This window comes from Phyllostomus hastatus, unplaced genomic scaffold (genome assembly GCF_019186645.2).
Source record: "Phyllostomus hastatus isolate PE091 unplaced genomic scaffold, TTU_PhHast_1.1 phas_contig_477, whole genome shotgun sequence".
Lineage (NCBI taxonomy): Eukaryota > Metazoa > Chordata > Mammalia > Chiroptera > Phyllostomidae > Phyllostomus > Phyllostomus hastatus.
The window spans coordinates 1,088,018-1,110,884 of NW_025333889.1; the positions used below are offsets into that span (position 1 = coordinate 1,088,018).

Genomic DNA, 22,867 nt, shown 5'->3' on the forward strand with positions numbered 1-22,867 from the left:
GAGAGCAGCAGCAGCCTGGCAACAAGTTACTGCTCGGAACCCGAGGACCGAGTGCCCTGGACGCTGCAGTGACTCTCCCGGCCCTGAGGCCCCGCTGGCTTTCGGGCAGGTCTAGCCCTCCAGGCCCCCCTCCAAGCTTCTGGCTGTGCTCCGCCGCAGCCCGGCTGTCCAGGGGGAGCGTGCATGCGGCCCAGGGGCCCCAGTCTGGTCGTGGGCGTGGCTCTTAGTCCTTGGGGGGCTTTCCTCGCGCTCTCCGGTGTGGGGCTGCAGGAGATCCCAGCCAGTGGTCGGGGCTGTCCTTGGTTCTTCCAACACCGCGCGGGTCCTGGTGGGCGTGGCCTTGGTGGGCGGGCTTGCAGGGTGTGGCCTCAGCCCCCCTGGATCCTAAGGAGATTCAGCCCAACCTGCTTCTTTCCAGGCAGCCGTGGGGACCCTGGGCCGGGCCTGGGTGCGATGGGATGGGGTGGGGGGGGTCTGCATGGGGCGGCAGGCTCCTTTCCAGCATCAGCACTATTTGTGAGAAGAAAAGAGCCGCTGGGGTCTGGCTCGGCGCCCTCGTTGCCCGAGAACGTTGCTGTAGGGATGTCCTCAACAGTGTCTAGTTCTGAGAGAGTTCGGCTTTGCTTTGCGGGGCGGGGGGGGGGGCAGGGCTGGGTGAGCCCTTGGGCAGAGGCAGCCCTGTGTCTGTGGGCTTCCGTGTGTGACCAGGCCACCTCGGCCGAAGGGGTGTCACTGGGGTTGCTTGGTGCAGCCGGGCTGCCTCCTGAGAGGGGGCCAGGTCGCCTCACACAGGCCCTGGCCTTCCAGGGGGGCACCTGGCTTTGAGGCTTAGCTTGTGCGCTGCAGCTCGACAGAAGCTAAGGGGGGTGGTGTTAGGTGGTTCCTCCCTCGGGAGGCCTCTGCTGGAGCAGTGGGGGGGTAGAGTCCCAGGTAGGGTGGCCCTGTATGTACGGTCAGAACCCTGACCCTCTACAACAGAAAGGGGGTACACGGCCAGCGTGACCCGGTCCCGGCCTGCCGCACCTGGCCTTCTGGCTGCCCTGGCAGGCGGTGGGTCCAGGTCTGTACCGGGATGGGGGTGGACAGCAGCTCGTTGTACCGGTCCCCTTGTCCTTCTGAGACCTTGGTTGGAACCGCCCGCTGAGACAACATCTTTACCATTGTTTTCCACCAGCCAGACTCTGCAGTTCCGGTTTTATGTAAACCAAACACACACTTTTGACAAGTTTTGTTAAATACAGGTTTCCTGTGCCTTGGCAGCTCTTGTTGGACACCTTTCAAGTGGATTCCACGTGCATGTTCGTGCTGCAAATGGAGCGGTGTCGCTGGGGAGCTGAAGCTAGCTCTGGGGACTGGGGCTGCGAGGCTCGGGCCGTGCCCGTGAGACCGGGGCTCCCGCTCCGGAGCCGTCTGCCGGGGGCTCTCTGGCGGAGGCCCACCCCACTCTGGTCTCCGATGCTTGCGGACTGTCCAGGGTTGACTGACTCGGCCTACCACTGAGTCCAGGGTCTCGGTCAGCTCTGGCACATGCTTGTCAGACCCCACGGGAGCCCCACGAGGGCTGCGGCAGAGCGAGGAGACGCCCGAGAGCGTGGCACGAAGTTAGTTCTCCCGTTTCATGTAGTGACATCAGAATTCTAGTGTGGGATCTAAAAAACAAACACGAGTAAGATTTGAACTTGCCGTTGTCGTTGGTGTGTGGGTCAGTGAGTCACATGTGCACTGGGTGGCGGGGAGGGCTAGAGGGCCACACAGAAGACCGGGGGCGCTCTGCAGAGCGGGGGAGGTGTCTCAGACAAGGGGCTTTGGGCCCTGCTTGGAAGAAGCCAGTCGGGGCCTGTGACCAGGCCGGGAGGGCCGGGGAGGAGTGGGAGGCTGGACCGAGGGCGGCGATGTCAGGTCCCTGGCGTGTCCCCACTCTGGGCTGCCGGGGCAGTGCTCTGGGGGTCATGGAGAAGCTCAGGGGCGCCAAGAGGGGACCCGTGCAGCGGGCGGCACGGCCCCCGGCTGAGAGCTGGCATTGCACTTGGCTCCTCCCTGGCGCTTGTCTCTTGTCCTCGAGCTGCCTGGGCCCCTGGCACCTCCCCCCGAGGCCCGCGTGGGGTGGGGTGCCCTCCTGCGTGTTCGCCTGTGCTCAGACCGCGCCTCCCGTGTCTCTTTCCCTCCCTCTCTCTCCGGACGGCAGCCCTCCGTCCCCTCCTGCGCTGCTGGTCGCTGCCCGGGTGGCTCCGGGCTGCCTGTTCTCCTGCAGCAGGCTGCAGCCTCCGCTGAGCAGCCGTCCTGCGGCCGGCTCAGGCTGTTCCTGGGGAGCTCTGTCATGTGCAGCCGGGGCCGCCGTGTGTTTGGGAGCAGAAGCTGGCTCAGCGCGGGTCTGGGACGTGCTGCTCACTCACTCTTCTCCATGGAAGTGAGCTGGGGGCTCCCGGCAGAGGGAGAGCCGCAAACGTCGTGCCCAGAGGGTCCCCCCGGTCCCGCCAGGGCCACCAACGACAAGGGTGGTCTGAGGTGCCGTCCCAGCCCAAAGGAGCCTCGGGACTGGCCAGCTAAATGCCACGTGTGGTCCTGGGTGGGTCCTGGGGTGGAGCAAGGACCCGAGGAACTGAGGAAACCTGAGTGTATCGTGGTGCGTCAGCCCTGGCGGCTCAGGGACTGCGGCGGTGACCGGAGCTGTGACCTGGGGGACGGGCGCAGTGTGTGTGGTGGCGGGGTGCAGATGCGCGCTGAGCTCGCTGTCCGCTCACGTCCGGCTGGAACAGCGAAGGGGCTGCAGGGGGTCTCTCTCGCTGGCTCTGTCCGCGATGGCAGTGGCCTGCGGAGGCTTCGGCTCGCAGCCTTTTAAGTTTTTCCCCGGGAGAGTGTTCCAGATCAGTGCAACGGCAGCGTCTTGTCCTTTCTCGGGGTCGGTGTGGATGCGCCCTCACTCACATGGCTGCACATCGCTGGACGCTGAGTTTGTGTACAGTCTTCCGCCGCTGCTGTGTGACCTGCGGCTGTGAGCGTCCCGTGTCTGCGTGGGCTTGCAGGGGCCAGGGCCAGCAGGTGGCCGGGGCCGCGCAGACCTCCTTGCCCACCCGAGCTGTTCTCTCGGACCGACAGCCCCGGCTGGCCGCTGGGCACTGCCCCCCACCTCTGGCCGCCGGCCAAGCTGGTGCAGAAGTGCTGGGTCTTCCCGCCCGGCCTCCCTCACTCGGGTGTGCAGCTCTGCAGGCTCCTGGTGGCATGGTGTCCAGCCGTCTGCTCATTCCTGCTTGGACGTGTCCGTCTGTCCAGTGGTGGGGGACGTTTGGGTGGGCTCCGGCTGCGGGGTGCGTCTGCTGCTGCAGTGTCTCGGGTGTGTCTGGGGCCTGTGTGAGTGGCGTTTCTCCCCCCAAGGAAGGATGCGCCCCTTGGGTTTCCGCCGGGAGGCCCGCGGGCTCGCCCGCCGCACTGTGCGCTGCCGGCCTTCGTCCTGTGGCCTCTCCCGGGCGCTGGAGACGCGGGCCGTGCTCTCGCGTGCGGGCTGAACAGCGGGGGGGGGGGAGGTGCCCGCTCTGGGCTCCTGCTCCTTGAAAAAACCGGGCTGTGCTGCCTTGTGTCACCACTCGGAGGAGTTGCTTGTGTGGCTGGGGGCTGGGTCCTTTCTCAGCCATTTCCTTTGTCGCTCCCTCTGCCTGTGGGGCCACTCCCTCTGCCAGCGGTGCTCTCTGAGGGACGGATGCTCCTGCTGCCGGTCGGTAGCCGGACCTGCGCCTCCATGGAGGCGGGAGCCCTCTGCAGTGCTGCCCTGCAGCTCCAGGGGCTGGTCCCTGGGGGCTGGCGTTTAAGAAGACTCAGTGCGACGCGGTCACTGAGGGCTGCTCTCCTCACCGGTCGTGCCGTTGGCCCGCTGGTGTTTACGAGGGCCAGGCATCCGTTCCCTTCCCTGGGTCTGGGCGTCACGGCCATGCCAGCCTTTCACTGCACTGCTGCGCCGCCGTCTCACGAGTCGGGTGTCCGTGCGTGGGGTTCCCCCTCTCCTGGGCTCATGTGTGGTCTGCCCCTGAGACGGGACGGCACCGCTCCACGCCTGTGGCTGTGGGGTCGGCCACGATTCCTGGCAGTGGGAGCCCTGCGACCCGACCGTCTCTTTCAAGGTCGTCCTCGTCCTTCTCGGCCCTGTGCACTTCCGGGCGGGTCTTACCGCCCGTGTTGCTGCCTCGCCAGCGCTGGGCCCCGGTCGGAGCGCGTCGGGCGCCTGTCCGTCGGTTTGACGGGCATCTTCCCGCCCGTGGGCCTCTGTGTGGGTGGCCGGTCTGCAGTGTCTTCAGTCGCAAACTAGAGGTCGAGGGGGAGGGCTTTCATTTCTTTGGTCAGGTTTGCTTCTAGGTAGTTCTTCAATGCTGCTTTGCTCTTACGGTCTTGTGTGTTCGTGTGTTTGTGTGTAGCAAGGTGATGAGTTTTTGTGTAGCCATCTTGTCTCCAGACAGCTTGTGGGGTTCGCTCGTTTTTCTGCCAGCTTGTCCGTAGCTGCCCTTGGCTTCGGTCTGTATCGGCAGTGATCGTTGCAGTTCCGTCTTGCTAATTCTTCACCCTTTATGTCCCGCTCCTGCTCGGCCCCGCTGTCTGGGGCCTGCGCATGCAGGGTCCCGGCAACGTGGACGCCGTTGTCTCGGGTGTGGAGGGTGCGTTCTCAGCGTCGCGCCCGTGTCCAGGGGACCTCGTGCTCTGCGGGCCTTGGCAGGCCGGCCGCCCTCTCCTGCCCTCGCGCCGCTGAGCTGCCCTCCTGGGAGGCATCAGAGGACCAGGCAGGACCACGAGGTGGTGCGGACACGGGTCTCTTTTGTCTGCGGAGCTGGCCCTTCCGCTTGGCCCACACGGGTGGGGTCTTTCCCGAGTCTGCGGGTCATGTAAGTTTCCTCCACTGTTTGAGTCCCATCATGAGCTGTCTTGACGGGTTTCTGAATGGTCAGCCAATCTGACAACTTTCGGTAATCCTACCTTGGTTTTAATGCGCTACCGCTCTTCTTCCGCACCACGGACTTGCCCGCTCCATGGCTCCCTCTGTCCAGCGTGGACTCAGGAGTGAGGTCCACCTGCCGTTTCCCGCCTCGGAACCTTCCCCTGAGGGTTGGGTGTCAGGGTCGTGCCGGCCGTGAGTGTGTGGGTGTCGGCCCTTCCTCTGTTCCCGGGCTGATGGCATTTTCTGTAGAGCAGGGGTGTCAGACTCGTCTTCACCGGGGCCACATGGGCCTCGCGGTGGCCTTCAACGGGCCGCATGTAACTTTGGGACGGTGTAAATGTGACCACTCCTTAAGTGAGACCTTGGTGCTGCTGCCGGGCAGAAACAAGGTGCCGGGCCAGAGGAAACCAGGTGGAGGGGCGATGCGGCCGCGGGCTTTGTGCCCCCCGTGCCGTAGAGTCAGAGGGTGAGCGTCCCCAGCCCCGCGGCCCCGCCTGGCTCCTGCTGCGTGTGCTTCCTCCTCGGAACGTTTCGAGTGCAGCCGCTGGAGCCCGGCAGCCCGTGCTTCCCAGCAGGCCGCCCAGGCCGCGTCCGCAGCGGCTCCCGCCCGGCTCTCGGGCGGGGTCTGTGCGGGGAGATGCCGCTCTGCTCTGCGCTGGAATGGGGGGGGGGACGCAGGGACTCGCTGGGCAGCCCGCCGGGCAGTGAGCCCGCGGGGAGAGCCACGGGTCGCACCCCCGTCTGATGGGTGCTCCTCGGAATGCCCGCTTCCCCTCGTGTCAGTGCTCATGGGCTTAGTTCTCCCCAGAGTTTTTAGTTCCCGCTGAATCGTCGCAAGTCCCGACGTGGACCTGGCGGCCTGCCCCCTCGCTGTCAGTTTGCCGGAGGGAGGCCTGCGGGGGGTTCCCCCCGCCCCGTCACCTACCCTCTCTCTCCTTCCCGCCGTGGACTTGCGGGGCAGGCGGCCACGTGGTGTTCCCGAGGAGCCATCTTCAGTCCCGCGGGCCCACTCCCTGGGACTTTAAACAAATCCGTTTCTGCTCTCACTGCTGTTATTTTCTTTAGTTATTTGACTTGGATTTACTTGGCTGTTAAAAACCTAGTTGAAATAAATATTTAAATTACTGGATTTTTTCAGGCGTTCTTTTGGTGAGTGACGTGTGCACCGCAGGCTGCGGTGCTCGCCCGTGTGCGGCTTCAGCTGGAGTGTACGCGTTGTTAAATGTCCCTTTCCACTGCACTACGGCTGGAGTGACACGTGATTTCCTCTCCGATTCCTTCTTCGACCCATGGGTCACTTAAAACAGTGTTTCTTTACTTCAGCTGTTTATGACTGTCTTAGTACTTTGCTCTTTTTATTGGTTCCCAGTTTAGTTTCGCCGTGGCCACTGAATTCACCACATTTCGGTCCTCGGGTGGGCTCTGGTCCTGCTGCGCTGGCGCTGGTCTGTCGGGTGAGCGCCCTCCTGTGCGTGGGAAGGGCCGCGCCGATGGCCGGCCAGGCCTCCCAGCCTCGGTTCAGTGCCGCCCGGGCGACGGTCTGGCCTGTGGTTCCCCGATGCCCGTCTGCTGCTTCTGCCTGTTCCTGATCTACGGATCAGCATTGTTTCTCCTTCTGTCTCCCCCCGGCGTCTGCCTTTGGGTGTTCGGAGCTGTTGTAGGCCCACACAGACGCAGCCTCCGCACCTCCCTGGGGGGTTCTGGCGGGACGCGGGTCTCGGGGCCTGTGGCGGCCAGCCCGCCCCTCTCCTCCTGTCGCTGCCTGTGCTGGAAGCCCCCTTGCCGCCGGCTGCGGGTCTGCCCCGGGTCCCGGGCTCAGCTTCTCACGCTCCGGCCGGGCAGGGGCTCGCGCGGCCTCCAGCGCCTAACCTCCAGCGCCCGTCTGGGAGCAGCGGCTCCAAAGGGCCCTTCTTGGGCTCCTGTCCGCTGGCGCCTCGGCCCCGAGTCCCGGCAGCCGGTTCCGGCCTCTGCAGCGCGTCATCTGAGCCTGCACGCCAGGTCTCGCCAGGGCTGCCGGCGTGTGCTGTGGCCGAAGGGGAAGGGGAGGGCCCCTGCTGGGGTCCCACGGGCCCCTTGTCTGCATCCTTCCTGTGTCTGGGTCCCTGCGGACCGTTCTGCGGCCCCGAGCCCCCTGCTGGCGTGCGTGGAGGGGGGCTGAGGGGGGCCTGCAGCCCCGAGTTGCTCTCGGAGCGCTTCCTGCAGAGAGTTTACGAGGTGGTGTCGGTCACACCTTGTAAACGGCCGGCTTTGCAGGGCCGTGTGCAGGGCGCACTTGTTCTGCGCCTTCCTGCCTCCCTGCCCTTCCCCTCCCCCACCCCCTGGGCTTCTACCAAGTTGTTTTTTCCTTCCCCCAACATGAATGGAGGGTTCACTTCATCTGTAGGACGTTGCTTTCCATGCCATGAATGTCACGACGGGACCATGTTGGCTCCCCCCCCCACCCGTGGGTGGAGTGCGGGCGTGACACTGGGTCTTTCTGGGCCTCCTGCCCATCGGGGTGGAGCCGGGGCCTGGCCGTGGTGAATGACGGCTCAGTTCCTTCCGACACCTAGGCTCCGCGGCCCTTGTGTCCACGGGGCAGCCGTGGGGGAGGCTGGATGGAAGCCACAGGTCCGCAGTGCGCATTCCAGGAGAGTTTGTGCGTGGGGGTGGGGTGCTGACAGTTTCTCCTCCTCAAGGGCTGTTCTGGGGTGGGGAGGCTGCGGGTGGGAACTGTTCTTCTGCATTAAAATTTACCTTTTCTCTTTTCTAACCCGTGCATTGCGTTGCATAGTTAGGCTGTAAATACCGTGTTTGGTCTGTTACTTTTAGAAGTGCGTTTTAGTGATATAGTTGCTAATTTATGTGATTTAAAAAGAAATGCAGTTTTACTTGCAGTTCAATTACGGATTACTGACTTTTAAGGAAACCGGGCTTTAAGGCCAGAAGACCATTTCAGTATTGCAGGAAAACCATTATTTCGTTTTTCCGGAATCCCCGTCCTTTCTGGACATAAAACAAGTCTAGTGTGATGAGGAGCTGACCTGCAGACACTCGCTAGTGGTGGCCTGTGCCGCTCCATCCGCCCGCGGGGTTCAAGGCTGTCTGCTTGTGCCGCTGGTGGCAGAGGGCCGAGCTCAGTTCCGCTCAGCTGCCCATCTCCCTGTGGCCCCGCGGCCCTGGCTGCAGGGGGCGGGCATGGAGGCCGCTGGCCAGGGGCCCCAGTGGTCCTTGTTCAGGCCTTTGGAGCCAGGCAGAACACAGCTGTGCCCTGGTCACTCAGGCGTGACGTCCCCTCTCCTGGCTCAGGGGCCCACAGAGTGGGGACGATGGACCCTGTCACCCCCGCGGCCTCTCGGGCGCCTTGGCCTGCTCTCCTGCCCCTGCTGCCCACCCTTCCCATCAGCACGACCCGGAGCAGCACATCCCTGGCGGGCTGCTCCTCGGCAGCGGTGGGGCGGTGCCCGGCTGCTGGCTGCCCCGCGCAGGTGCGGTTGCAGAGCTGTGTTCCGTCTGTCTGGGCCCGAGGGTGACCATCCGCAGATCTGGGTGCGGGAGGAGCTCCTGTTCTGCAGCCGCCATTGCCTCTGCCTGGGGTCCTCCTGGCGGCGGCGTGGGGGGTGGGGGTGAGCATGAGGCACCACTGGCAGCGGAGACGCAGGGCTGTGGGGCGAGGCTCCGCGCCATGGAAAGCCCACAGTTGGGGCCCTCGGGGCCCCTCCTCTGTTCTTCCCTTTGATCCACAGGCTCTGGAACAGGGTGCCGGGCTCACCCCGCCCTCCCCGGCGAGCAGTGGCGCCGCCTCTGTCTGGGCTGACTTCTCTGAACCGTGTGGCCGGGAGTGGCCTCACAGAGGGGCCCGTGTCAGGGTTGGGCCAGGCCCGTGCATGGTCAGCCGCCCTGTCAGGCCCGGGGGTGCGGAGGCCCCCATAGCCCAGGGCCAGTCTTGGGGCTCCTGGCAAGTCTTGGTGTTGCCCACTGGCCCAGCCTCGTGCCCTCTCTGAGAGGGGGACGTGCCCTGTGCCCCTCTGGGTTAGCGGTTCCAGAGTGACAGGGACACCAGTGCTCCAGCAGCTCGCACGGGCCGTGTACACACAGGCAGCCTGCCCCTGTCGCCGCGGAGCTGCCTGCCGGCCTGGTCTCGGTGGTCCCACCTGTTGCTGTCCTGGGCGCAGGCCGCATGGGGTGGGCGTGCGGGGGAGCCCAGGGAGAGGGGGCTGCAGAGAAGACCGAGGGAGAGAAGCCCACGCGGACTCCCCCCCCGCCCGAGGGCGCAGACCCCAGCTCCCGCGCCCCCCACCGGCGCCCTGAGACAAGCCACCAGGGCCAGGCCCTCGTGCTTTAGCTTTGCTTCCCGTGGGTGGTTAGTGACTTCTGCCTCAGGTGACAGAAGTCCCGGGGCACTTCTGCAGAGGCCTGGGTCCGGGGGGGGGGGGGGCGGATGCGTGCCCCGGCCTCCGTCTGGGGAGATGCAGCTGGGGGAGGACGGCCCGCCGTGCTGCTGGGTCCGTGGTCTCCCCGGGTGGGCTCCGCCTGCGTGTGGCCCTGCGGCTGTGAGCTTGGGGGCGGCTGCTCACTGGCAGCCCGGCCAGGAGGAGGAGCTCGGCTTACAGGGCCTGCAGGCCGGCCGCAGCCGCCGCGGCTTCTGAAGAGGAGCCTCCTCCCTGGTTGGTTTCTGGCCTGTGGTGCCGGGCCCCTTGCGTCAGCGAGTCGTCACGAGCCCTCTGGCGTCTGGGTTGGACGTAAACACCCGGCCCAGCTGCACCGCCCGCCCCGCCAGCGCTGGCCCTCCCGCGGTGCTCCTGGCAGGCAGTGCAGAGGGAGGGGCCGGTGCCTCTCTGTCCACGACAAAGCCTTTCTCCCGGGCCTGCTGGGCACACGCGCAGCCCGTCACGGTGGGGGCGGCCGGCTGGGAGCGAGTGCTGCTCCCCCACTCGGAAGCCAGCCTCTGCCCCTGGTCTGGTCTGGTCTGGTCTTCCCTCGGGGTGTGCAGAGGCTCTGGGCGGGGTGTGGGACCCGACCTCTGCCCGGGGCCGGGGCTGCCCACGGCCCAGTCTGTCCTCGCCCTTCGTTGTAGAACCCTTTCGCCTGAGGCGTCTGGCGGCGCTCTGTGCGGCTGTCTCGTCAGGAGAGGCCAGAAACGGGACCTGCTGTCCGCACAGTCCTCAGTTTACCAAAACTGAGCCCAGCATCTCCGTGTCCCGGCTCTTCCAGGGTTCCGGAAGAAACAGCTTGTGCCTGTGGTTTTTCGTGGGTGACTCAGGCCGTTGGCAGATGGTGATCAAGCCCCACTAAGGTGGATGCTGCAGGAGTCTTGGTTTCCAGGGTGTCCAGGGGCTTGCATTTCAGACGGGCAGGTGTGCGCACAGCCCAGCCCCGGAGGCCGCCTCAGGTGGATGCCGAGGGGCACGTGGTGAGGGCACCCATGGCTGGCCCTGGGGTGGGCCAGTGGGAGAAGCCATGTGGAGGCAGGGCGGAGGCGTCGGGGAAGGAGGCCTGTTGGGTGTGAGCTGGCAGACGCAGGGCGTGGGGGCTGGGCTGCTGGGACCTGGCCATGCCCTTGAACCCGGCCGGTGGGTCGGTAGTCTTGCTCCAGCTTCTGCGCACCTGCAGGGCACAGGATGCCCCTCGGGGGGGGGGGTGGCGAAGCCCGGCCCGTGGACCAGGCACAGCTCCCCACAGAGCGTCACGGTCGGGGGCGGCCTCCGGGCCGCGGCCACGCACGGCCAGCCAGGGAGCGAGCCGATGGTCACATTTCGGGACCCTCTCTCTCCACCTGTGCACGCAGGCTGTGGTAAGTGTCATGATCTTAAGGAAGACCCATGAGTAAAAACCGCACGCGAAACCTCTTAGACGTTAGCTCCGTGCCCGGGTGCGAGGAGGCTGCCCTGTTGCCGTGGAGGGGCCGGGCCCAGCCGGCCGCTCCTTGGGCCTGGGGCTCCACGGAGCTGGGAGCCCAGCAGGTGCCTGGCCCCAGTGCGTCCTCTGCTGTGGTGGGGGTGGGGGGGCGGACATGCTGCCTCTCTGCCCTGTCCCCGGCCCCTCAGCAAGGAGACCGTGCTCGCGAGGCCCGAGAGCACCGCAGCTGTGTGCTCAGCTCACCTCCCGTCCCAGGCGGGGGCGGGGGCGGGGCTGGGCTGCGGCTCGAGGCAGCACTGGCGGGCGTGTCGGGTCCGAGACCGGCGGTCCTGAGGGCCGTCCGTTGATGGTTCCAGTCCCGGGACGGCGTGTCCAGAAACAGATGCGGGTGGCCGGGAGCCCTGAGGAGTGATGTGGTCTCTCTGTGCTTTGTGTCTCTGCCTGGAAGTCACCGGGCTGGAGGAGGCAGGATCCAGGGTTCAGAACGCACCCCGGGGGTGTCTCGTGTGCGGATATTGGGTGTGCCGGCTGCTCACCTGCCCCCCGTCGGCATTGGGAACCCTGGGTTTCGGGTGTGGAGCTCGGGGGCTGCAGAGCCACGGGTTGCTGGCTGCGCTGGGCCCCTGCGGAAGGCCGGCCCCTTGGGGACACTGTCCGCGTCTGACAGCCAGCAGCGCCTCTGCCCGTCGGCCCGCAGTGGGGCCGTGTCACGTCCGGAAGGCCAAGTGGCCCGCTCCCTTCGGGGCCTGGGCGTTGTTTCTCCTTACCAGCACACGTGCCTGTGTCTTTTTTCTCCACGTGTCTTTTCTTATTGTGGTAAGAGATAAGTAACGTGAGTTTACCGTTTTCACCGCTTTCAAGCGTGCAGATTAGTGGCATTAAGTATCTCACCATGCTGTGTAATCCTTGCCATGTCTACTTCCAGAACCTTCTGTCACCCCAGACGGAGGCCAATATGCCGCACTCTGCTCTCCTCTCAGCCCCTGCAACCCCCCGGTCTGCCGGTTGCTGACTCTGCGGCCCCCAGGGGTTCAGAGTGTGGGGTTCCACGTGTCCTCCCGTGACCGGTTCGTTCCGCCCGGCACCGCGCACCAAGGCCCGTCCTGGCTGCAGCGGCAGGGACGCCGCTCCCCTCCTTCCCGAGGCCGAGCGCTGCTCTGCTGGGCAGCGGGCCGCGCTATGCTCGGCTGTCCGGGGCCGGCACTGGGTGGTCTCTCGCCGGCTCCTGTGGACACTGCCGCCCCGCGCGGCGTGCACAAGCGTCTCTGCCCTCCGGTCCCCGTGTGTGCGCCTGGAGGGGGAGCTGCCATGTCACACGGCCGTCCCAGGTGTAGCTTTGGGAAAACCGCTGCCCCCCACGGCGGCCGTCCTGCCGTCCGTAGTCTCCCGGCTGAGCAGTAGGGCCCGCTTCGCCACGTCCTCCCCTGCCCCGTTCTCCGGAGCCGCCTGCTCAGGCACCGTCCGTGTGGGCAGGAGGTGCTTTGTCGTGAGAACAAGTAATTCACGCTGACGTTCAACCACCTTCGTCACCATCTTTAAATGAATTAAGTCAGTAATTTTAGACATTCCAGCTTTAGCTTCTGACGGATATTGATCGTAATCGCCGCATAAATACAAGCACTTTGGGGTCCTGAGTGTTTTCCAGCGGTGCAGGGGCCCTGAGGCAGCACCGTGAGGGCTGCTGGTCGGAGGCCCGGCGCCGGCGTGCACGTGGTGAGGAGCACTTGGACAGGCTGTGTCAGTGGCGCCCCGCCCACAGGCCCTGAGGAGGCCGAGGAGGTGGTGTCGTGTGCGGGCACGGAGACGTGCCAGTCTCGGCGGGGCCAAGGGCTTCCCCGTGGTCCCCCCGGCGGGCAGGAGCCCACAGGCATTGCCCGACGGGACTTGGCAGCTGTTTGCGGTGATGGGCGGTGTTATGTCTGCATTGTGTTTGTGTTACATTTAATTATAAACTCTTATGGCTCATTGAGTAGATAAGTTCTAAGTGATGAGGAATGAACGTGCCAGTCAGGGTCAAGGTCAGGGTCGGGGTCAGGGCTGTCACATTGCAAGTTGGCCGTGGCGGTGTGGGCTGTGTGATCGAGAAAAACAGCCCTGAGGAAGAGCCAGAACAGATGTGAGGACAGAGGAAAGTCCATTCATAAGTTTAGGTGGAAAAAACATTCTCAATAAAACCTTTTTGGGGTCCTAAAAATGAAAATGCACATTGTCCTTAGAAATTTAACCATAGTTTTTCTGGACTGCAGGTGCCTGAATGCAAGGGTGTTCCTGCCTTGTGGGAACGTCTGCCTCGGGCAGCTGTCCCTCAGCTGGGGGGGGGGGGCTCAGGCTCAGCCTGGAGACGGGCAGGGCCCTCCCGCCAGGAGCCCGGAGTGACCTGCAGACAGCGCCCCGCAGGGGCTTCTGCAGGAACGGGAGCCCGACCCGGGGAAAGACTGCAGGGAGACCTGAAAGACACGCGCTCACTGAAGGGCCTGAGCTCTTCGACGGGGAGTCAGGCTGCCCAGCGAGGAGAGCGCCAGAGTGTTCCCGAGACGAGGCCGGGACCTCCCACGGGGAGAAGCAGTCCCTTCCCCGCCGCCGCCGAGAGCACGTGTGAGCCGCTCCTAACCGGGAGGGTCTGCGGGCCTGGGTCCTGCTGGTGAGGGGCACACGGGCTGCTTCTCCCAAGCCCAGCGCCCACCCTTAGGGCACCTCTCAGTGCGTCCCCAGGCGTGTGGGTTGCCCCCCGAACCTCGCCTCTGAGCCCAGACCGGGGTCGTGGAGTCCTGAGGCTGACAGCGCCGGGGTGCGGGAGACCTGCCGAGAGACGGCGATGAGGCGCAGACTGTAGGCCGGTTCCGCTTACGGGAGGAGGCATCAAACCCTGACCAGAGCCCGGGGAGGGGGACGGGGCCCATGGTGCTGTGCGGACGTGGTCCCTGCTGCTGAGGGCTCTGTGGCTGGCGCCGTGCTGGATGGGGGAGCTGTGGGATTCCTGTAGCCGGGGAGAGTGGTGAAGGAAGGTCAGGTTAACAAGGACTCCAATTTTTCATAGATAAAAATACCCCTAACCTCTGAGGAAACGTACGAGGGGGACCCCCAAAATCCTGGAATTTACTAATAAAAATCGTGTTTATTCCTCCACATTTAAACTTCAGTCACCTTCAGCACACTCTCCATCTGATTCGGCACACCGCCCCAAACAGTGTGTGAACTCATCCACGTTGATGCCTTCTGCTACTGCTGCTGCTGCTGCTGCTGCTTTTGCTTCACCTCTTCCCCAGCGGCAAAACGTTTCCCTTTGAGGACTTTTTTCATCCAGGGAGACAAAAAAAATTTTGCTCAGAGTGAGACCGGGTGAACAGGGAAGGTGGGTGGTGGGGGTCGTGCTGTTTTGGTCTGGAACTGCCGAGCACTCAGTGTGGTGTGGGCAGGTGCGCTCGTGAGTCGCCGTCATGAAATGGGCAAACACGTTGAAGGAGTCTTCCAAAAAATTCACTGAAGCCAAACGCAGCCTCTCACAACACCACCAGCTGGCACACTGATACAGATGGGCTCCTAGAACACTCACCTGCAGGGGAAGCCTGTCCTACCAGGGGCCCGCCCTCCAGGAGGTGATTCTGGTTTTGGGGGTCCCCCCTTGCGCAGCCTTTGTGAGTAGGCTAAACAGTGTTTGGAAGTGGAAGCCAGTCTTTCCCACGGTTGGGGAGCTGAGGCCTCGGGCTGATGGGCTGTCACTGTGCACTCAGCACGTCTGTTCCGTGTCCTTCCAGATGCCCCCGGTTTCCTGGGGGCAACACAGAGCCACAAAGGCTGAGTGAGCGCATGGCGTATGAGAAACCCTCTCTCGTTGGTCTGTTTTGTATTCGGCAATAATTAACTGAAAGTTCAATACCGAAGAAGATAGTTTCAATTGCACAGAATCCCAGGTTTCTGCGGGACGGAGGAGTCTCTCAGGTTATCTGTCCCCCGTCTCCCTTCTGAGCACATCCGGACTTGCCACTGGCCTCCAGCAGCGGTGTTGGGCGTGGCCTCTGCAGTGTGGGGCGTGGCCTCCACGGCGGTGGGTGTGGCAGGCGGCGCTCTGCAGGTCTTTCCAGATGTGTGTCAATTTCTTTCTCGGCTGGCTGTGCTCATTCTTCTGGTTTTTCTGCACATTTATTTTAAATTTGAGTATGAAGCATTTACTTACCAAAGACCAGATAGACCCTAAGGCGTCACTTAAAGAAGCAAAGTGGAACCACCACCGTGTGCCCACGCCCCTCCACGACAGGGGCCACGACGTGACGTCTGTGTGTTTGCCTGTTGTTCCTGGGGTTTAATGAGAGTCATACGTGTGTGTTCCTCAGTAACATGGTGTCAATTCTGTGTGGTCGTGAAGTTCACGTGCATGGAGTCACGGTGCGTGTTTTAGTGTGGACTGCTTTAAAAGTAGTGCCGCGTTGGGGAAGGGCCTGCGTTTGGGCGTGCGGCTAGCTCTTCTCCCTGCAGGCGGCACACGGCCTGTTGGCAGAGGGGGTTCCCGCAGACGTCATGCTGTGAGCATTTGCCTTGGTGTGTTCTGGCACATGGGCCATCCCTCCTCGGGTGTGGGGTGCCTGGCCAGGCAGGTGACGCGTTGCTCCCGGTGCCACGCCAGCCGGCCACCCGCCCGCCCCGGTCCCAGCCCCCACCAGCGCCTCAGGTTGCCGACGCCGCGTGGACCGGCTGGTGAAACTGGATCTCGCTGTGCTGGCCCGGGACCGCCAGGGAACCTGAGCGTCTTGTTTTGGCCACTGTACCTTCTCGTGTGCTGTGTGCGTCGCTCCGTTTGGAGGTTTGTTTTGTTTTCTTCCTGGTTTGCGGACCTGATCTCCGTGGGTGCGCGTGTGTGCACGCCTGCCTGCGTGCCTCCTCACAGCGGCTAGGCACACAGCTGGCTGAGTGCACGGGGCCCGGCTGAAGCCAGGCCCGCTCTGTGTGGTTGGTGGGGCAGCCCTGTGGGTGTGATACTTTTTGGTTTAGATTTGAACCTTTCACGTGAAACGTCACACGGTGTGCTGGGGTGTGGCATTGCTGCGTCACGGTGACACGCTTACGGTTTTTGTGAGGAAAGGTTTCGTTATAAAAAAGGGGCGTCACTCGTGCCAGACCCTGTGCTGGCTGCTTTTTAGGGGTGTGTCCCCCGTCTTCACTCGAGGCTCTCTCCGCGCACACACGTTGTCACGTTGATGTTGCGCTGGCCCCCCGCTGTCCTTGATTTTATCTGCTGAGAGTGGCGTCCTTTAGCAGTCTCTGCGGCCGCCGGTTGCCCGTGTGTCGTGGTCTGCTGCAGCCCTCTGTGGCTCGCACCGCTGGCTGCCGCCACGGGGCAGGGGCTCTGCGTGCACAGCCGCTTTTCCCGTTGAAGGTGACACCGACTCGTTTGGTGCCGCTGTCCTGCGCCGAGTGTGCGTCCGAGTGGCCCTGCTACGTCCCTGCCGGTGCTTCTACGGTCCGTCTCGGTTCCCTCAGCGTCTTCGCTGACTGTCTTCACTTGTCCGTCTGGGTTTTCTTTTTAAAAGACTTCTTGACTCTGGAGATTAGTGTCTTTCAAAAATTCTGGAGAAGTTTTAACCCTTAGGTCTTTCCATTTCTCCTTGAACTTCAATTGTGCGATGATTCCAGACTCACGGAAAAGCTGCAAGAGGAGTGAAAGAGCTGCTCTAAACATCCCTTCCCACAAGGGAGCTTCCGGGACCCCCGGAGGCCGGTGGTTGGGGAGGCGCCCCCCAGGGCCAGGACACGCCTCAGCCGCTGCAAGGACTGGGAGAGGGTCAGGGCTGAGCTGCACCAGGGCGTCACTGGAGGTGGTGCTGACGCCGCCTGCGTGGCACGGGAAGGGCGCCGCGCCTCTGGACCCAGGAGCAGCCCCGAGTCCTTCAGTCCGCCTGTCTGTGCGCCTCAGGGCAGAGAGCCTCCGGCTGCAGCGGCTGCTCCATGAGCCGTCCCTGGGGCCGGGACTTGCTGGTTCCTCGAGATCAGATTCAGGTGGCACCTTTGGGGCTGGAGCCCAGAGTGCTGTGTTCCCAGCACCCCACGTCCGGGGGCCGTGTGTCCACCTGGCCTGTTTCTGGAGACGTGGCTCTGGCCACTGGCCTGAGGGGAAGCTGCAGGCCTCTGCGCTGTTCCTCCCTCTGCCCCCCTCTGCCCCCACCCCAGCCCACCGTGGCCCCTGAGTGAGCCCCCGCCCGGACAGCTGAGCAGACACAGGGCTGCTTTCCTGCACAGCAGGTGCTGACCGCAGGCGGGCGCCTCTGTCCTCGGCTGCCCTGCCCAGAGCGCGTCCTGGAAGCCCCGCTCCCTGCACAGACCTGCCCCTCGCTGCGTCCAGCAGCCCTCTGCCTCAGGCGGGACCCCGACTGTGCCCCGCTGGGGCCCCAGGGGTGGGCCGAGACCAGTGCCCTTGCCTGCTGTCTGGCTTGCGTCTCAGACCCCTTCACAGGGGTGACCGCCAGCTGATGAGCGGAGAGACCTGAGTTCGATTCTGCCCAGTGTTCCTGCCTCAGAGCTTGCGCCCGCCCTACGACTGCCCCCCCTGGGGGTCCCGGCAGGCGTGTGTCTGCATCGCACCCCCTCCCCGCTGCCCCCAGCCCCGCGGACTCCTCGTCACCGTGCCCGTCTGTGTGGCCCTCCGGTCGTCTCCTCGGGGCCCTTCCCAGCTCTTCCTCGTGGGTGATTCAACGCCTGCATTTAGTTTTAGATTTTCATCGCCACAGTTCTTGTTTCTACCACTTCTCTTAGGATCATTTTCAAGCGTGCCTGACGAGTTTTGATGTCAGTGGTAACAGCTAACACATACTCTCGTCCGCTCCCGACAGGCCCCTCCGGGGCGGTGTGGCCGTCACAGTCGCCCTGTGGCAGGTGAGGGGTGCAGGCACAGAGAGGTCAAGGGACCTGGGCTGTGCAGTGACTGGGTGACAGTGCCGGACAGCCACCAGCTCCAGGGTGACCCTTGTGCCAGCCTGTTTGTGCCCTGAGCCTGCTGTTGACAGGAGTCTGGTGTCAGATCAGGTTTCCTGGGACTGAAGTCTGTCCTGGCTGGACTCCCGCTCCCTGGGTCTTCTCTGCGCTGTGATCTTCGACTGTGACTCCAGGTTGGGTGGTGCCGTTCGGACCTTCTTCGGGGCTGGGGGCTTCCGCGGGGCCGACGCAGGCACCGCTTTCTGCCCCCGGGGAAGCAGGGCCCGGGCGTCTCGGCCTGGGGGACGCTTCGGGGTGCGCTGGCCTGAGTCCGTCAGACCCCGGGCCTGTCTGGATCCTCCCGTCCCTCTCTGGGCGGCCCCCTCCTGCTGGGGCCGCACCCAGGCCTGGACGCGTCACACCCCCCCCCCCCCGCCCCCGCCCGCAGCACTTTCTCCCAGCGCCCTCACACGGGCCGCAGGCCCTGTCCCCCAGCTGGGCCCCAGTGGGGTGGGCCAGTCCGGTGAGCGCGGCTGAGGCAGGTGCCTCAGGACCGGCCCTGGCCCTTGGGAGTGCCTGCCTTCGAGGGCCCCTTGCTCCCTCGCTCTCGCTCAGCTCTGCGCTCAGAGGGTGCTACGTCCCGCCCGCACAGTCCTCCCGCCATCACCGCACTGGGGGGCCTGGAGGGTCCGGGGTGCGGGCCGGCCCGCGCCGTTGAGTGCGGTGGAGAACCGTGAGTCGTGTCTGTCAGTGGGTCTCGAGAGCTGGTGCAGAGGCCGGTGTCGGAGCTCTGCACTCACGGAGGTGAGGTGCCGGGCCACGGCTGGGGAGGGACGGCTGTCTGCTGGCCCCGCGGCAGAACCCTGCAGGAGCCAGGGACTCCGGGGCAGGGCTGCGTCTGGCTGCCGGGAGGTCACAGGGGCGGGGCCATCGCTGAGGCCTTGGGGCGAGTCTCCTGGTGCCACGCCCCCTGCTTCAGGGGCTTGCCTGGGGACGTGGCCTGCCGCCAAGCCTGGTGGCGACCCTCGAGGTCCTCCCCACGGGGCCCTCCCTGCGTAGCACCTGTGAGGCCGGCAAGGAGGGTGCACTGGCTTCTGAGGCCTTTCCATGCGACAGGTTCACCTCGCTGCTGAGACCCCTCAAGTCTAACCCGAGAGTGTCTGGCTGTGACTTTGGGATTTTCTGTCAGAATTTTATTGATTTTATCAAAATAGCCAGCTCTCCCCGCCCCCCACTGTTATTTTACTGCTTGGGGCGCCAGCAGGACCTTAGCTCTGGGGACCCGTAAAATAAAGTGACTTTTGCCGAGCTCTATGCAGGGGGGTGGGGGCGGTGGGGTGAGGCCGGGGGCCCAGTCCCTGCCGTGTCCTCATCTGTGGGGCAGTCCGCAGGGCACAGGTCTTGGCGTGTTGTGTGAACGTGCCGTTGGAAGCTGTCTCTCGACGCTGGTTGAGAATAGCGGCGTGGAGCGCTGTAAGGAACCGAGTCCCCCGCGTGACTTGGAGCCCCCCGCCCCCGTGGAGTGTTTGCAGTGGCCTCGCCCCCCAGAGCCCTCCGGACCAGCGTCGGCCCACTGCTCGCCTCTGCTGGCAGCAGCTCGCCGCCACCCCTCGGTGCTCGCACGCCCGGGTGCCGGGGACGGAGCACAGTGTGGCTCTAGGTGTGGCGTGTCTGAGTCCCGACAGCTGACGCGGGCCCAGAGCAGGCCGTCCTGGGCGGCCTGGCACGTGACCTGCTGCCCGGGGTGACGGTCCAGGCCGGCTGTCTGCAGGCCGTGCCGCACGGCCAGTGCCAGGCATTGCGACACGGGCAGACCCAGTGTGCCGCTGACACCGGCGTGTTTACTCGCAGCCGGGAAGGCAACTGGGCGCCTCAGGGTGCGAGCAGCGCTGGGCGGGCCGGTGCTCTTGGGCTGTGGCCCCCAGACTGCTGAGTGGCCACCCACCGGGGGACTCTTCCCTGTGACTCGGACCAGCAGGCCTGGGAGGTGTTTGTCAACGTAGGTAAACACTGCCGGCACCCGGGGCGGAGGCAAGCGTGGGGTCGGCTTGCGATGGGACGTGGGGGGGCCTCTCTCTCTCTCCGTGGCTGAGTCCATGCGGTGGTGAGCACGGTGACTGCCCCCCTGCCGGGTGGCCCGGCCAAGCCCAGCTCGCTGGCGAGAGGCAGTGGCAGGGGAGAGGCCGCAGGTCAGCCACCTGCAGTGCCGGGGGCCCGCTTTGTGGGGGGACCTGGCCCGAGGGCTCGGGCGCAGCTCCTGTCTGGCGCTGAGCGCCTCGGGCTCAGAGGGCCCGTTGTGGGCACTGGTTTCTTCTCTCTGTGTTGATGGGACCCCCTACCCTCGTCCAGGGAAGAGGGCACCGCCCCTGCCTGGGGCTCTCCCACTGGAGCCGGGGAGGGGCTCCTGTGCCCCTGGTGGCTGGACTGGGGTGTCGAGGCCCAGGAGCTGCTCCACTGCGGTCCGAGCACCGGGGACGGAGAGGTGGGCAGGCAGACAGGCGATGGCCACAGACCTGCGCAGTTCGGGGGTGCTGGTCCTCGAGGCTCCCGGGCTGCCTGGCAGAGGCATGGGGTTCCCTGGTCTCCCGGCGCGGCCGGCCGTGCAGATAGCCCTCCCTGTGGCCTGGGCAGGGGCAGCCCCGCCCCCGTCCCAGTTAGCAGACAGGGCTGGGGCTCGTGCTGCGTGTTCTGAGGAAATCTAACCTGCTGGGGGCGGGACTGAGGGGAGGGCGAGTCTGTGGCCTGTGCCCCCACCAGTGTGGGTGGGACTTTTGGCCTGCGGGGCGGCAGCGGGGAGCTGGTGGCCAAGGCCTGGGTGGGCCGCCTGGCAGGGTGCCGGCAGGCTGCCGGACCCATCTGCCCGCTCTGCTGTTTAGGCACAAGTTTTGAGTTGACCCTGAGGGTCCAGTGGGTGCGTCAGGGCTGCGCCGGGACCCTGCCTGGGAGGGGCAGAGGGTCTGTGTGCTCTCGGCCTTAGCAGGACTTCCACTTGGGTCTGGCCGCCCCAGGCTGGGAGCTCCATCGGAGCGGGACCTGCACCCTTGGTGCTCGGCTGTGCCCGCAGAGCGTTGATGAAGCCACAGGCAGGTCGCTGGAAAGACCTCCCTGTCCAGTCGGCAGCCCAGGCCCGCGGAGTGCCGAAGGGCCCCCTCAGCCTGCGGCGCACGTTGGCACAGGCAGCTGGGGCTCGGGGAGGCAGGGCCTTGGATGCGGCTGCCTGCAAGAGGACGGCAGGGACCCGGGTGTCAGGTCCTTGGTGGTGCGAGAGCACGGCGTCTTGGGTCCATGTCAGAGAGGCCGTCTTTCTCAGGGTCCCCGTGGTGCAGCAGTGGCCCCAGCCTGGTCTCTTCGCCGGAGTTCGTTTTGATCCTCCGTGGCTGCCCCCTTAGCCCCGGCCGGCCTCGCATGGACACGGGGAGGGAGGCACAACACAGTGGCCGCAGGGAGAACCCCGGAGGAGCAGACACGTTTACGTGCGTCCCCGGCAGCCCCCCCGGCCACTGGCCGGGTGCGGCTGTCCTCCCAGAGGAGCCGCGTCGCTCTCCGAGCCCCTTCCTTGCTCACCGGCGCATTTTCTCGCCACCCTGTGGTGGCAGAGCCGGCTTTGTCTGGGACCGCTGTTGGCTCGCCCCTCCTGTGCCACACCGGAAGCAGCTCTTCCTTTCCCAGCGATCGTCCTGGTCCCTGGTGTGGCCGGGGGAGCGAGTCCCAGACAGCTCTGAGTGGGAGTGCCCTCTGTTCTCAGAAAGAGCACCTGCACTCCACAGCTGGACAGCCCAGACCCCGCCCCACCGGCACCTGGTGTCAGTGAGAGAACATTAAACTCTCACTTCCGCTCGGGCGGAATTGTTCGCCCCGCAGCCCCGTCGTGGCTCTTGGCCTCTGGGTGGATGAGACAGGCTGTGGTTAGTGGTTTGGTTTCCGTCTTGCATAAAGCCCCCAGGGGCCAGGCTGTGGGGTACCTGCCTCCACTGTGGGGTCGGATTCTTCTTGATCAGGCTGATGGGCGGGCCATCCAGGCGACTCTGGAGAGTCTCTGGTTGCTGGTCCCCTCATGCCTCACACTGGCCAGTGGGGTGGGCTGCCTTGGCCACCCTCCCCCAGGCTCGGGTGCGGGGAGATGCAAGTGATAGGCAGCCGGGGGCGGGGGGCTGCCTGCCCAGGAACATGTGCTCGTGGGGATCCCAACTGCCGTGCTTCGGCAGCCTTGTGCGTGGCTGGAGCGTGCTGGGCCTGTGTCCCTGGCGGCCGCCCTCGCAACCCTCTCGGTAATCCCAGGGGAGGTGGGCGCTTACCCCCAGACTTGGCTCAGGTCCCAGAACACGCCCTGCCGTGGGCTTCCTTCGGGTGCCCTGCCAACCCCTTCTTCCTGGGTTGGGACCGCATGTGACCACAGGGTGGCAGGGGCTCCTGGCCACCGTTCTCCGGTCCCTCCCCCGCCCAGCACATGGCCACCTTTCTGCGGGCGTTGGAGGCTGTGGCTTCTTCCCCTCCTTCTGCGCTCACGTGTGACCGTGGCAGCAGAGCAGGGCTCGCACAGGGACGGCCCGAAGGCCCGGGCCCGGCGGTGTCTCACTGCCGCGGGCACGCGCTGCAGCCGGGTTTGGCCTCGGATGGGGCGGTTGCCGCACTGAATGTGGCGGGGCCAGCATCCCCGGGCCGGTGGAGACGGCAGCGTCCCGACCCGAGTGCCATCTGCTCGCGTGTAACGTGACAACACGGCGTGAGACAGGAGCCTGAGCTCGGGCGGGGCAGCGGAGAGTTCCTGCGGGGGCGCCGAGGGCACGCCCGGACTTGGCTTCCCTGTCACCGTTCGGTGTCCTGGGCACCGGCGCAGGGGGTCCGTGGGCGCTGCACCCATACCTCGGCTGTGGGCAAAGTACAAACCCAGTGTGACTGGCACTTGCTAGGGTCTGCGTGCTCTGTCTTCACAGCGGAGTGTGGTTCTCAGTGGCCTGCAGCCTGACCCTCAGCGAGGGCTGAGCACTGGCCCATGCCACCTCCACAGCCCCTGTGCCCGGGCCGCTCTGGGCGGGCCCAGGGGGCGCAGGGAGCAGACTTACAGCGGCCCAGTGAGCGGGCTCACGGACGGGGTTTGGGGGAGACTCGGGTGCACTGCGGGAGGTCTCTGCTCCTCTCTCTGCCCTCCTGCCCTCAGCTGTGTCCCCGCAGGCCCTTGGCTGTGTCTGGAACTGCTCTGGCTTATCT

General features: G+C 65.1%; 1 protein-coding gene across 7 annotated transcripts in view; it reads left to right on the forward strand.

The window, feature by feature from the left end:
• HDAC4 (histone deacetylase 4) overlaps positions 1-22,867 on the forward strand; it is a 149,465-nt gene that overhangs the window by 36,343 nt on the left and 90,255 nt on the right. The window contains exon 1 of one of the 7 annotated variants that reach the window (XM_045845566.1): positions 19,518-19,662. The exons of 5 other annotated variants lie outside the window; for them this stretch is intronic. The gene's annotated coding sequence lies outside the window, so the exon portion shown is untranslated. Of the gene's footprint in view, positions 1-19,517; positions 19,663-22,867 lie in introns of those variants that run through there. One more of the 7 variants, XM_045845565.1, reaches the window with a different exon arrangement.